The sequence below is a fragment of the Pinus tabuliformis genome, chromosome 4_2, assembly GCF_031772625.1.
Source record: "Pinus tabuliformis cultivar Carrire ecotype Pingquan chromosome 4_2, CPIR1, whole genome shotgun sequence".
Lineage (NCBI taxonomy): Eukaryota > Viridiplantae > Streptophyta > Pinopsida > Pinales > Pinaceae > Pinus > Pinus tabuliformis.
The window spans coordinates 87,325,985-87,336,217 of NC_142304.1; the positions used below are offsets into that span (position 1 = coordinate 87,325,985).

At 44.3% G+C, this 10,233-nt stretch overlaps 2 non-coding genes across 2 annotated transcripts; both read right to left on the reverse strand.

The window, feature by feature from the left end:
* Nucleotides 1-630: 630 nt before the first annotated feature.
* On the reverse strand, nucleotides 631-4,093 carry LOC149168349 (25S ribosomal RNA). The gene has a single exon (XR_016259985.1). It is a non-coding gene; the product is annotated as a 25S ribosomal RNA (ribosomal RNA).
* A 247-nt stretch (nucleotides 4,094-4,340) lies between these two features.
* LOC149168350 (5.8S ribosomal RNA) lies at nucleotides 4,341-4,494 on the reverse strand. Its single transcript, XR_016259913.1, has one exon. It is a non-coding gene; the product is annotated as a 5.8S ribosomal RNA (ribosomal RNA).
* Between the last annotated feature and the right edge of the window lie 5,739 nt (nucleotides 4,495-10,233).

A 10,233-nucleotide genomic window follows, 5' to 3' on the forward strand; every position in this document is an offset into this window, starting at 1 on the left:
CTCAAACAAAGCATAAATCGCCCAACAGTTTGATGTTTGTCTCTAGAAACCAACAACAATTCCTTACAATATGCAAAATTCCAGCCTCTGGATCTCTGGGATGAGGGATCCGTATATAGATATGTGTAAGGAGGATGAGTCAGCTTGTGATTTGATTAGTGTCTTCTCTCTGTCAGTTCTTGCTTCCACTTGGAGACTGAGGGCCTCTTACTCATCCTTGGTCGAATTCAGTGAGGCAAGTGTCACAGGAGAAGTTTCTGGAAGCTTCCATTGCCTCTCCACCTCGCGAAATGACACTGCCATTTGTCATTTCTCACCCATCGCACCCTACAGAAGGGAGTTTTGAAATGCAATGCACCCTCACAGTGTATTTAGGTGCAATGAAACACACTTAGCCAGTGGAGCAACTGACATGATCATGTTTTGACCAATTCTGAGCAGTTTCTGGTGGAGAACTTCTGGGAGAAGATGTAATCTGTTGACCTTGTTCCTTTAGGGGTTAGAACAACACTTTTAGGGACTTAGGAGCCCTTGGTTTATGGACATTTCATGCTTGGAGTTGTAAGGCAAAAAAATGTCTATAACAGAGGGGGAGGGTTGTTCGGATTTTTTTGTGACAAGATCGAAGCTCTGAATTGAGGTGACCAAGGGCTAAATCTCAGTGGATCATGGCAGCAAGGCCACTCCGCCACTTACAATACCCCATCACATATTTAATTCATCTGTAAAGGATTCTTCTCAACGACCATTTGGAATTGAATTTCAAAGTTTCCCCGACCGAGATGCTTCACAGTCGCAGTTTGCAAATGACATGGGCCCCTGGGGGTGACAAAGCAATGCCCCTACTATGGGTCGAGATACAGTCGAAGAGTGACATGCACTGCTTCTAGCGTGGATTCTGACTTAGAGGCATTCAGTGATAATTTGACACATGGTAGCTTCGTGCCACTAGCTTTTCAACCAAGCGCGATGACCAATTGTGTGAATCAATGGTTCCTCTCATAATAAGTTGAAGTACTATTGTGGTGTAGTTCATCAGTAGGGTAAAACTAAATTGTCTCACAACGGTCTAAATGTAGCTCACGTTCCATATTGGTGGGTGAACAATCCAACACTTGGTGAATTCAGCTTCACAATGATAGGAAGAGCCGACATCGAAGGATCAAAAAGCAATGTCACTACGAACGCTTTGCTGCCACAAGCCAGTTATCCCTGTGGTAACTTCTCTGAAACCTCTAGCTTCAAATTCTGAAAATCTAAAGGATCAATAGGCCACGCTTTCACAGTTTTTATTCGTACTGAAAATCAAAATCAAATGAGCTTTTACCCTTTTGTTCCACACAATATTTCTATTGTCGTTGAGCTCATCTTAGGACACCTCCGTTATCTTTTAACAGATGTGCCTCCCCAACCAAACTCCCCACCTGACAATGTATTCCACCCGGATTGACCTGCCGAAATGTGCCTTAAGGCCAAAAATAGGGGTAGTTCCTCACCTCCGTCCCACAAAATAAGTAAAATAACATTAAAATAAGTGGTATTTCACTTGCACCGAAGACGGCTCCCACTTATTCTACACCTCTCAAGTCATTTCACAAAGTCGGACTAGAGTCAAGCTCAACAGGGTCTTCTTTCCCTGTTGATTCTGCCATGCCCATTCCCTTGGTTGTGGTTTCGCTAGATAGTAGATAGTGACAGTGGGAATCTCGTTAATCCATTCATGCACGTCACTAATTAGATGACCAGTCATTTGGCTACCTTAAGAGAGTCATAGTTACTCCCATCATTTACCCGCGCTTGGTTGAATTTCTTCACTTTGACATTAAGAGCACTGGGCAGAAATCGCATTGTGTCAGCATCCGCAGGGACCATCGCAATGCTTTGTTTTAATTAAATAACTAGATTCCCCTTGTTCGTACTAGATCTAAGTCAACTGTTTGCCACCTAGGGAAAAGCCCCCAACAGGGGGTATTCTATGCTCGTAGCCCAATCGGCAAGCGACTGCCCACCCTTGCCATGAGAGCAACTTGAGCAGACTGCTGATAGCCCATGAGTTGAGGGCGTAGACCTCTAGGCCTAGTGCTCAGAGCCAATCCTTTTCCCGAAGTTATAGATCCATGTTGCTGACTTCCCTTGCCTACATTGTTCTATTGACCAGATGTTGTTCACCTTGGAGACCTGATGCGGTTATGAGTACGACCAGGCATGAACGGTACTCGGTCCTCTAGATTTTCAAGGGTCACCGAGGGTGCACCGAACACCGCAAGATGCACGGTGCTCTTCCAGCTGGTGGACCTTATCTCCGGGTGAACCGATTCTAGGGTGGGCAAGCTGTTAAAAATAAAAGATAACTCTTCCTGGGGCCCCCAACGACATTTCCAGATTTCCTAACGTTGTATCCCACCTCCATGTCTCGGTTCGGGAATATTAACCTGATTCACTTTCGATGCTCATGTAGAGTGCACCCTTTATAAAAGGCTTCCCCATCTCTTAGGATCGACTAACCCATGTCCAAGTGTTGTTCACATGGAACCTTTCCCCACTTCAGTATTCAAAGTTCTCATTCGAATATTTGCTACTACCACCAAGATCTATGCTGGGGGATGATCCACCCAAGCTCACACCCAAGGTTTCTCAATGACCCCTGTGTCCTCCTACTCATCGAAGGAGGGCAATTTCTCTGATGGTCGAGTATAGGTTGTGCGCTTCAGCTCCATCCATTTTCGAGGCTAAATGATTTGGCAGGTGAGTTGTTACACACTCCTTAGCAGATTTCAACTTCCGTGACCACCATCCTACTGCCTTAATCAACCAACACCCTTTGTGGGATCTAGGTTAGTGCGCAATTCGGCACCGTAACTTGACTTTCGGTTCATCCCGAATTGCCAGTTCTTCTTACCAAAAATGGCCCACTTGGAGCTCTTGATTCCATAACACGACTCAATGGAGCAACCACACTCTCTTACCTATTTAAAGTTTGAGAATAGGTCGAGGGAGTTACACCCTCGATGTCTCTAATCATTTGCTTTACCCGATAAAACTCGTGCATGAGCTCCAGCTATCCTTAGGGAAGCTTCGAAGGAAACCAACTACTAGATGGTTCAATTAGTCTTTTGCCCCTATACCTAAGTCAGGAAACCAACTACTAGATGGTTCAATTAGTCTTTCACCCCTATACCTAAGTGAGATGAACGATTTGCACGTCAGTATCACTATGAGCCTCCACCAGAGTTTCCTCTGGTTTCACCCTGCTCAAGCATATTTCACCATCTTTCAGGTCCTGACAGGTGTGCTCTCACTCGAACCCTTCGCATAAGCTCAAGGTCAGTTGAAAATTCACCCCCCTAGAGAGGGGATCTCGCTTGTTAGCTTCCTTGTGCCTCACATTTTTCAAACCTGCCGACTCACACACATGTTAGACTCCTTGGTCCATGTTTCAAGATGGGTCGAATGGAAAGCCCGCCAACCAACACCACGAGCACGCAGGTGCACATGGCCCGCCACAAGGGTGCACACTTCATTCCTTGACCACTGCAACAACAAACAGACAGGCAGTAATCCACCCGTACTTGTGATGATGCAATAACCCGTGTTGGTTTGCACCTCAAGTCAAGTGGCGGACTAGGCTGAGTTGTTCCACATATGACCGAGACACATTGACAACCTCCATCTGCTTCCCTCCCAAAAATTTCAAGCACTCTTTAACTCTCTTTTCAAAGTCCTTTTCATCTTTCCCTTGTGGTACTTGTTCGCTATTGGTCTCTCACCCTTATTTAGCCTTGGATGGAATTTATCACCCAACTAGGGCTACATTCCCAAACAACCCGACTCGCTGACAACGCATCGTTATGTGGAAAGTTCTCGGCCCAACATGGCTCTCACCCTCTCAGGCACCCCCTTCCAAGGGACTTGGCCCAGGTCCGATGCTGAGGATGCTTCTATAGTCTACAATTCAGGTGACGCTGCCACCTGATTTTCATGATGGGCTCTTCCCGATTCGCTAGCCACTACTAGGGGAATCCCTGTAAGTTTCTTTTCCTCTGGTTAATTATATGCTTAAACTTAGCGGGTGTTCTCACCTGAGCTGAAATCACAAAGTTGGAGCTAAATCCACCCTACCTTATGGGAGGACAAGAGAGAGAAAAGCAAGTTCGAGCAATGCCACACAAATCCTGCATCAGCTAACGTGGAATGCCCATCCAAGGGGACAAGATCACTGCCCATCGATGCACACCACGAAACATCACTTGAGGAATTTCAACCAACCGCATCGTGTTGGGCACAGATGAAAAACTTCGCTACTCCCTAACATATTGCAGGGAGTGCATTTGAATGGGATGCGATGCCCAGAGAGATGTGCCCTCGGCTGAGGCCTTGAGTATAAATTGCATTCAAAAACTCGATGATTCACGGGATTTAGCAATTCACACTAAGTATCGTATTTTTCTACATTTTTCATCGTAACAAGAGTTGAGATATCCGTTGCCGAGAGTCGTTTCCACATATTACCGAAAGATCCACCACAACACTGAATAGGGGAACCCCTTACAAAAAATGTAAGGCTAAGGGCCAAAAGGAGGAAAGGAAGAAAAATGCATGAAAGGAAGAGAAGCAAAGGTGTCTACCCTGTTATAGACAATTTTGTGCCTTACAGCATCAAGCATGAATTTTCAATAATCCAAGGGATCCAAAGTCCCTAAACATGATGTTCCTACCCCTAGAGGAACAAGGTCAGCAAAACAACAGCTCTGAGATCAGTTCTCCACCTGAAAACACAACAAGCAATCCTGAAATCAAAGCAGGTGATCCACTAGGCTTCTGCGCTAAAACTCAACTCCTCCATGGTGTACCTGCATTGCAAAGCAGGTAGAACAAAGGCCACCTGCGCTGAGCGAGATGGGACAAGTGGCACACTAAGTCATTGCTCTGGAATCTTCCAAAAATGACACTTGGATCAAGGATTTCGCCTTGTGATGAGTCAGAGGCTCTGTTTCTCCAAGTGGAAGCAAGGTTCTCCAAGTGGACTCAAGAACTGAAGATCAACTGAAGAGAGAGAGGACACAAGGCAGCTACACACCAGTTGCAAGCTGACTCATCCTTTCTCAATTCATCTATATATTGAGCTCTCTCCTATGAGCTCAGGAGGCTGGAATTTTGTGCAAAGTAATGATATGCTGTTGGTTTCACTATAGAACTATTGGGTGATTGCTTGAAGGAGGTGAAGAGGAGAAATTCTTTCTGCTGGGAGGTGTTGCTGGATTGGAGCCTTCAATGGTTGTAACGCTCTCAGAACTTTACTTCTTCCATTAATAAAAGCTATTGAGGTTCTTCTATATGCACTTGTTTCAATGATGTATTGTGATAATTGTATATTTTATTTATGCTAATCCTTGAATCAGTTATGATTGCATGCTTCTTGTAGTTTCCTTCTTTGTTATTTTGCAGGATCTCATTGTAGCTGGGCCAGCAAAAGAGCAAGGAGCTGGGAGCAAGCAGCAAAGAGAAGAGTTGGGATTCGACATTAAGCGCAAGGTAACGGTTAGTGCATTTCTTCATTCTCTCTTGCTTTCGTAAAGAAGTAAACCTTAAGTAGTTTTCTTTACAGTTGTTGCTGAGGTACTATCACCCTTAGAGTGGGATAGGGTCATCCGAATCGGATACTTTTCCCTACAACAAAACTGGCGACTCCGCTGGGGATCGTATCTGTTTGATTGTTTGTAGCATTTTGTTATTCATTTCCTGAACAAAAGAGTACCAAATCGAAAAGCTTTTGACTATATCAAAAGCGAAGTAGAGGGCAGCTACTCTAGCTCATTTCTGAGCATGTTCATGATTTGAAGAGCTGATCTACAAGGATCCTTGTAAGCTCTTAGTGATAGCTTTTCATCTTCCTTGTCATCCCTTAGTGTGTGCTTGACTGATAGCTTCTGATTTGAGCAAAAACTATGAATTTTTGAGAAAATTGTGACCCGGAAACTGAGAAAACGCAACTTTCGTTTTCCAAAGCAGGTAGTACACAGGCTACCTGCTTTGCAACGCAGGTCCCGAAGGGGCTACCTGTGCTGAGAGCCAGACTGGCTGTGCAGCACCTGCGTTGGCCCAATTTTGCCTTGTGCATTTGGGGTTTCCTCCCTTTTTCTTGCATGTTTTCACTATAGATTTTGCAGCCAGTTACCAGTCTTGTACCTGTTCTGAAACCAACCTTACTTGCCATCATTCCGCCTCTGTTATATAACGAAATTGTACTTGTTATTTTGTATTTCTTACATCATTTACAATTTCCCATAACGAAAGTGAACTAGTCTTGCCTTGCCTATTAGATCTGAACCTGTGTTAGGCATTTTGCTGGTCTAAAGAGTTAGCTTGTTTGCTGTCCATAGCTGATTAGTATTTTTACTTTCGTCATTATGGTTTGATTTCATGCGTTTCCAGTGTTTAAACAAGTAAATCTTAAGGTGTCTTTTGATTTTGGACTAGCTTGTTTACTTTCGCTTGAAATCGAAATCAAAGTTATATAACAACTTTCTTTTTGTAATACATCAACATTAAGAAAGGCAAAAGAAAATACATGCATTGTGCATTTTGCATTTGACTGTTTGCATGCTGATTTAGGAAAAAATTGCATTAGTGTGTGCTCTATGATCTGTGTGAAAAGATTTGCCTTTCTTCTCCCTCAGTAGTTAAGATTTTCAAAGTTGAAAGATTGAAAAGTTTGCTTCTCATCTTAGACTGCATTCAGGAATTTGTTACATACATCTCGTGGTGATCCTTAAAGGCAAACTGCTAAACAAGATCAACATTAAAATAAATTCAATTTACATAACAACGCTTTGTAACATAACGCAAATACATAGAGGTCTAGGTAGAGACGTGTTCCGGCGTCGCTAAACATAGTGATTGTCGATCTCTACGAAGGTGGGTGATTCCTCCTGAGAGTCGGTGGCACTAATACGGACTTGTGCTCCCATGTACCGTCGCGTATATATTGGGAGACCCCTATAGGAACAAAGCCTTTATCCATAGGAAGCCGTGTCGGCCACCCTACTGATCGCGATGCAGTGAACACAGCATTCACGAAGATCGACCACCCGTACCGTAAAACGTATTCTGTGGTTTCGCGAAAAGTTTGGCACACCCTCTGCCTAGAACTCCAGAGAAGTTTCTTTTGGCCTTTTTCAAACTCTATAACTGAGAAATTCCATTCGAGCATTTGTCACTTCGGGCTCGTTAAAACATCGAAGGAGACTAGAGTCAACTTTAGCTTTTTCTCGACTCTTAAAACATGAAAAAGCAAAGTTGTGTCTAAAGCGTCGTTAATAAAATTTATTTTAATCGGAACATAATCACCTGTTATTCCCACGTTGATCTTTCAGTTGAAAAGTATGGAGCCCACCAACCAAGGAAGTCACCTTGGCGGAAGTCCCAATCCCTTCTCCTCTTGGGGAGATGTTGGTGTGCCTCATATGGCCACATTGTCACTTCCAGGTTGACAATTGGCCTACCTGTATGGCTCTTTTCAACTAATGTAGTTCAGATCACCACTAATCCTGAGCAGTCGAATCAACAGTCAGACCAGTCTAGAGCTACCCACCAGCCTTCCACTTCTTACAATTCTTCCTCTGATCCTTCATCTTCGCAAGGTAGAGCCGGAAAAAGTCAGCCTCCCATGGAGAAGAAGGAGAAGAAGAAGAAAGAAAAGAAGCAGAAGGAGCCTAAGGCGAAGGCGACTGGGGGCAAGCAAAAGACATCTGACAAAAATGCACACACTACACCGACCGGGCCTAAATCGCCATGTGTCATTTGCAAAGGGACCCACTTCCACCGTGACTTTCCTTGTATTCCCTGGATACTAAGAGACTGGTCCCCCAGGTTGCACAATCCGGTAGCATCAACCTCTGATAGACATGTTGATTGCATTCCGTCAACTAGCGAGAGTGAAGGACAAAGAGGGAGACCAAGATCACCCTGCAGACTGTGTGAAGGCGATCACGCCATCCACCGTTGTCCATTCTTAGATGAGGCGAAGAGAGTTTTGGAAGATCGTCCGGTTTCACCGTTACGACTTCCTCCTGGATACCAAAAACTCGTGCCAAGTCCCTCGATAGTTGAAAATCCAGCTGGCTCGATCAAGTGGTCAGCTGAAGTGTCGGTCATTGAGAATGAACCTACTGAATCCAGACCAGACGAAAGTCTAAAGGTCGAAACGGAAGTTGACCCGGTTCTTCCTTCAGAGGTTTCATCCTCAAATGACACCGTTGTTGAAGATTCATCTTCAAATGACACCCTCACTGAAGAGAACAAGGATGACACCATCCGGATTCTTTTCATCAACACAGACTCTGATGAGCATCAGGGCAACGCGCCCATTCCTTTATCGCAGGAAGGAACATCGTCAGGGTCGTATCCGGCCGTGTATTCGGTCCCACCACCAAGCAACCTGGTTGTGTCCTTTGATTGGAATCAACTAGGCAGACCCCAGTTACCAGCCAGTATCCCATTCAGAATCATCGTCCAAATCTACAGAATGGTGATGGCTGGAACTATCATTGATGAGGGGGCATCTGTGAGTATCCTTTCCTCTATTGCTTGGAAAGCACTGGGTTCCCCGGTGCTTTTACCTGAGATGAGAAATCTATCAGGTTTTGATAAAGGAACCAGTCGCCCATTAGGGATTCTCCCCAATGTTCCCATTACATTGAAGGGGAAGACAGTTCATATGAACGTCATGGTCGTCCAGGGACCCTTGGTGTATAACTTACTCCTTGGACGAGACTATATATATTGCATGGAGGCGATAGTGTCCTCACTCTTCAGAGTTATGTGTTTTCCGCACGAAGGAAGAATGGTCAAGCTCGTAGACCAACTTTCATTTCCAGGATCACGCATCGCAAATAGTCAAATACCATCCCTTAACGTTTTATTCACTCAAGGAATGCCTCCACCCCTGGTTCTACTTCCCAATGAATGCGAGTGATTCGGAAGAAAGAACTGGGACCCAGGGGGCATGCACCCTGGCCTGCCTTGGGCAGAGAAAACCTTGGGTATAAAGTTAATTTCCGCAGAAGAATATGACTAGTCCGTACCCCGTCCGGCATGGAAGAGAGGGTTGTTCTAGGATAAAGTTCTTTTGTCAAAGTTATGTGAGTGAGATAATCAGCTTCTCGCTCCCCTTGTCTAAGTAAGTAGGATGCCGAGGGAGTAGATCCATTTGTGGCGGCAAGTAGCCACCATCTTTGAAGGCAAGCCTCACCCATTAAAACATATGTTTTGAAGGATAAGTAGGGGCAGCCTCCAAAGAAAGAGATGAAATTGCTGCAACAAGTGGTCACCATCTTTAGTAACCTAGTAAAAGACATCGCTGGAAAAAAGAGTTTAGTTTGCGGCAGCGAACAAAACCATTTTTCGGATAATAAGTAAGAAGCAAACCTCCCTCCATAACGCCAATGTTTTATCTGTTGCGATCTTGCAAAAATCAAAAAGTGAACTGATGGGAAGACAAGTACCGTTGGCACCGAAAAATAACGAGAAGACAAGTATCGTTAAAAATATAGCAAGACGACAAGTAGAAAAACAGAGGTGGAACAGAGGAGGGGTAGCCTTGAAATTATACTTTATACCTGGGGGCATGCGAACCTTTTAGAGTGCAAGCACGAGACGACTATTTATTTTTTAAATTTTTAGGTCCTCCCTTTAAACCTGTAGGTCTAACCCGTTAAACTCGTAGGATTAGCCGTTTCCAGCTTGCATAAAGAAAGGATGTGGGGCAAAAGTTAAAACTTGCCAAATTGGAGTAACTAGTGAGGTATAGCTCCTTAAATATGACTACCTCACCTGAGGCGTTCCTTGTATTAAGACTGGTATAATCGAGCAGTTTTAGCACACAGTTCATGCTCGTTAAAAAATAAACGCAAGATCCAAGCAGTTTTAGCACATAGTTCATGCTCGTTAAAAAATAAACATAAGTTGTGAGCAATCTTCCCCTAGAGTTCAAGCTCACCCAGAAAAAATGAACCGGTAAATAACCTTGGTAAATGTAACCTTTGACAACCATATTAAAGCCCTTGGTCATGTTCTTGCAGTCTCACCTCCATCCGTTCATTTGGCCAATCGTTCATCTCCATATGTTTGTTTACCCATTTTGAGGAACAGCTGCGAAGAGTGATTTCACTTAGCCATCCTTGTGACACTGCCGTGATTGGAAAATTCCAACCTGTACCTGGAATCTGCTGCTAT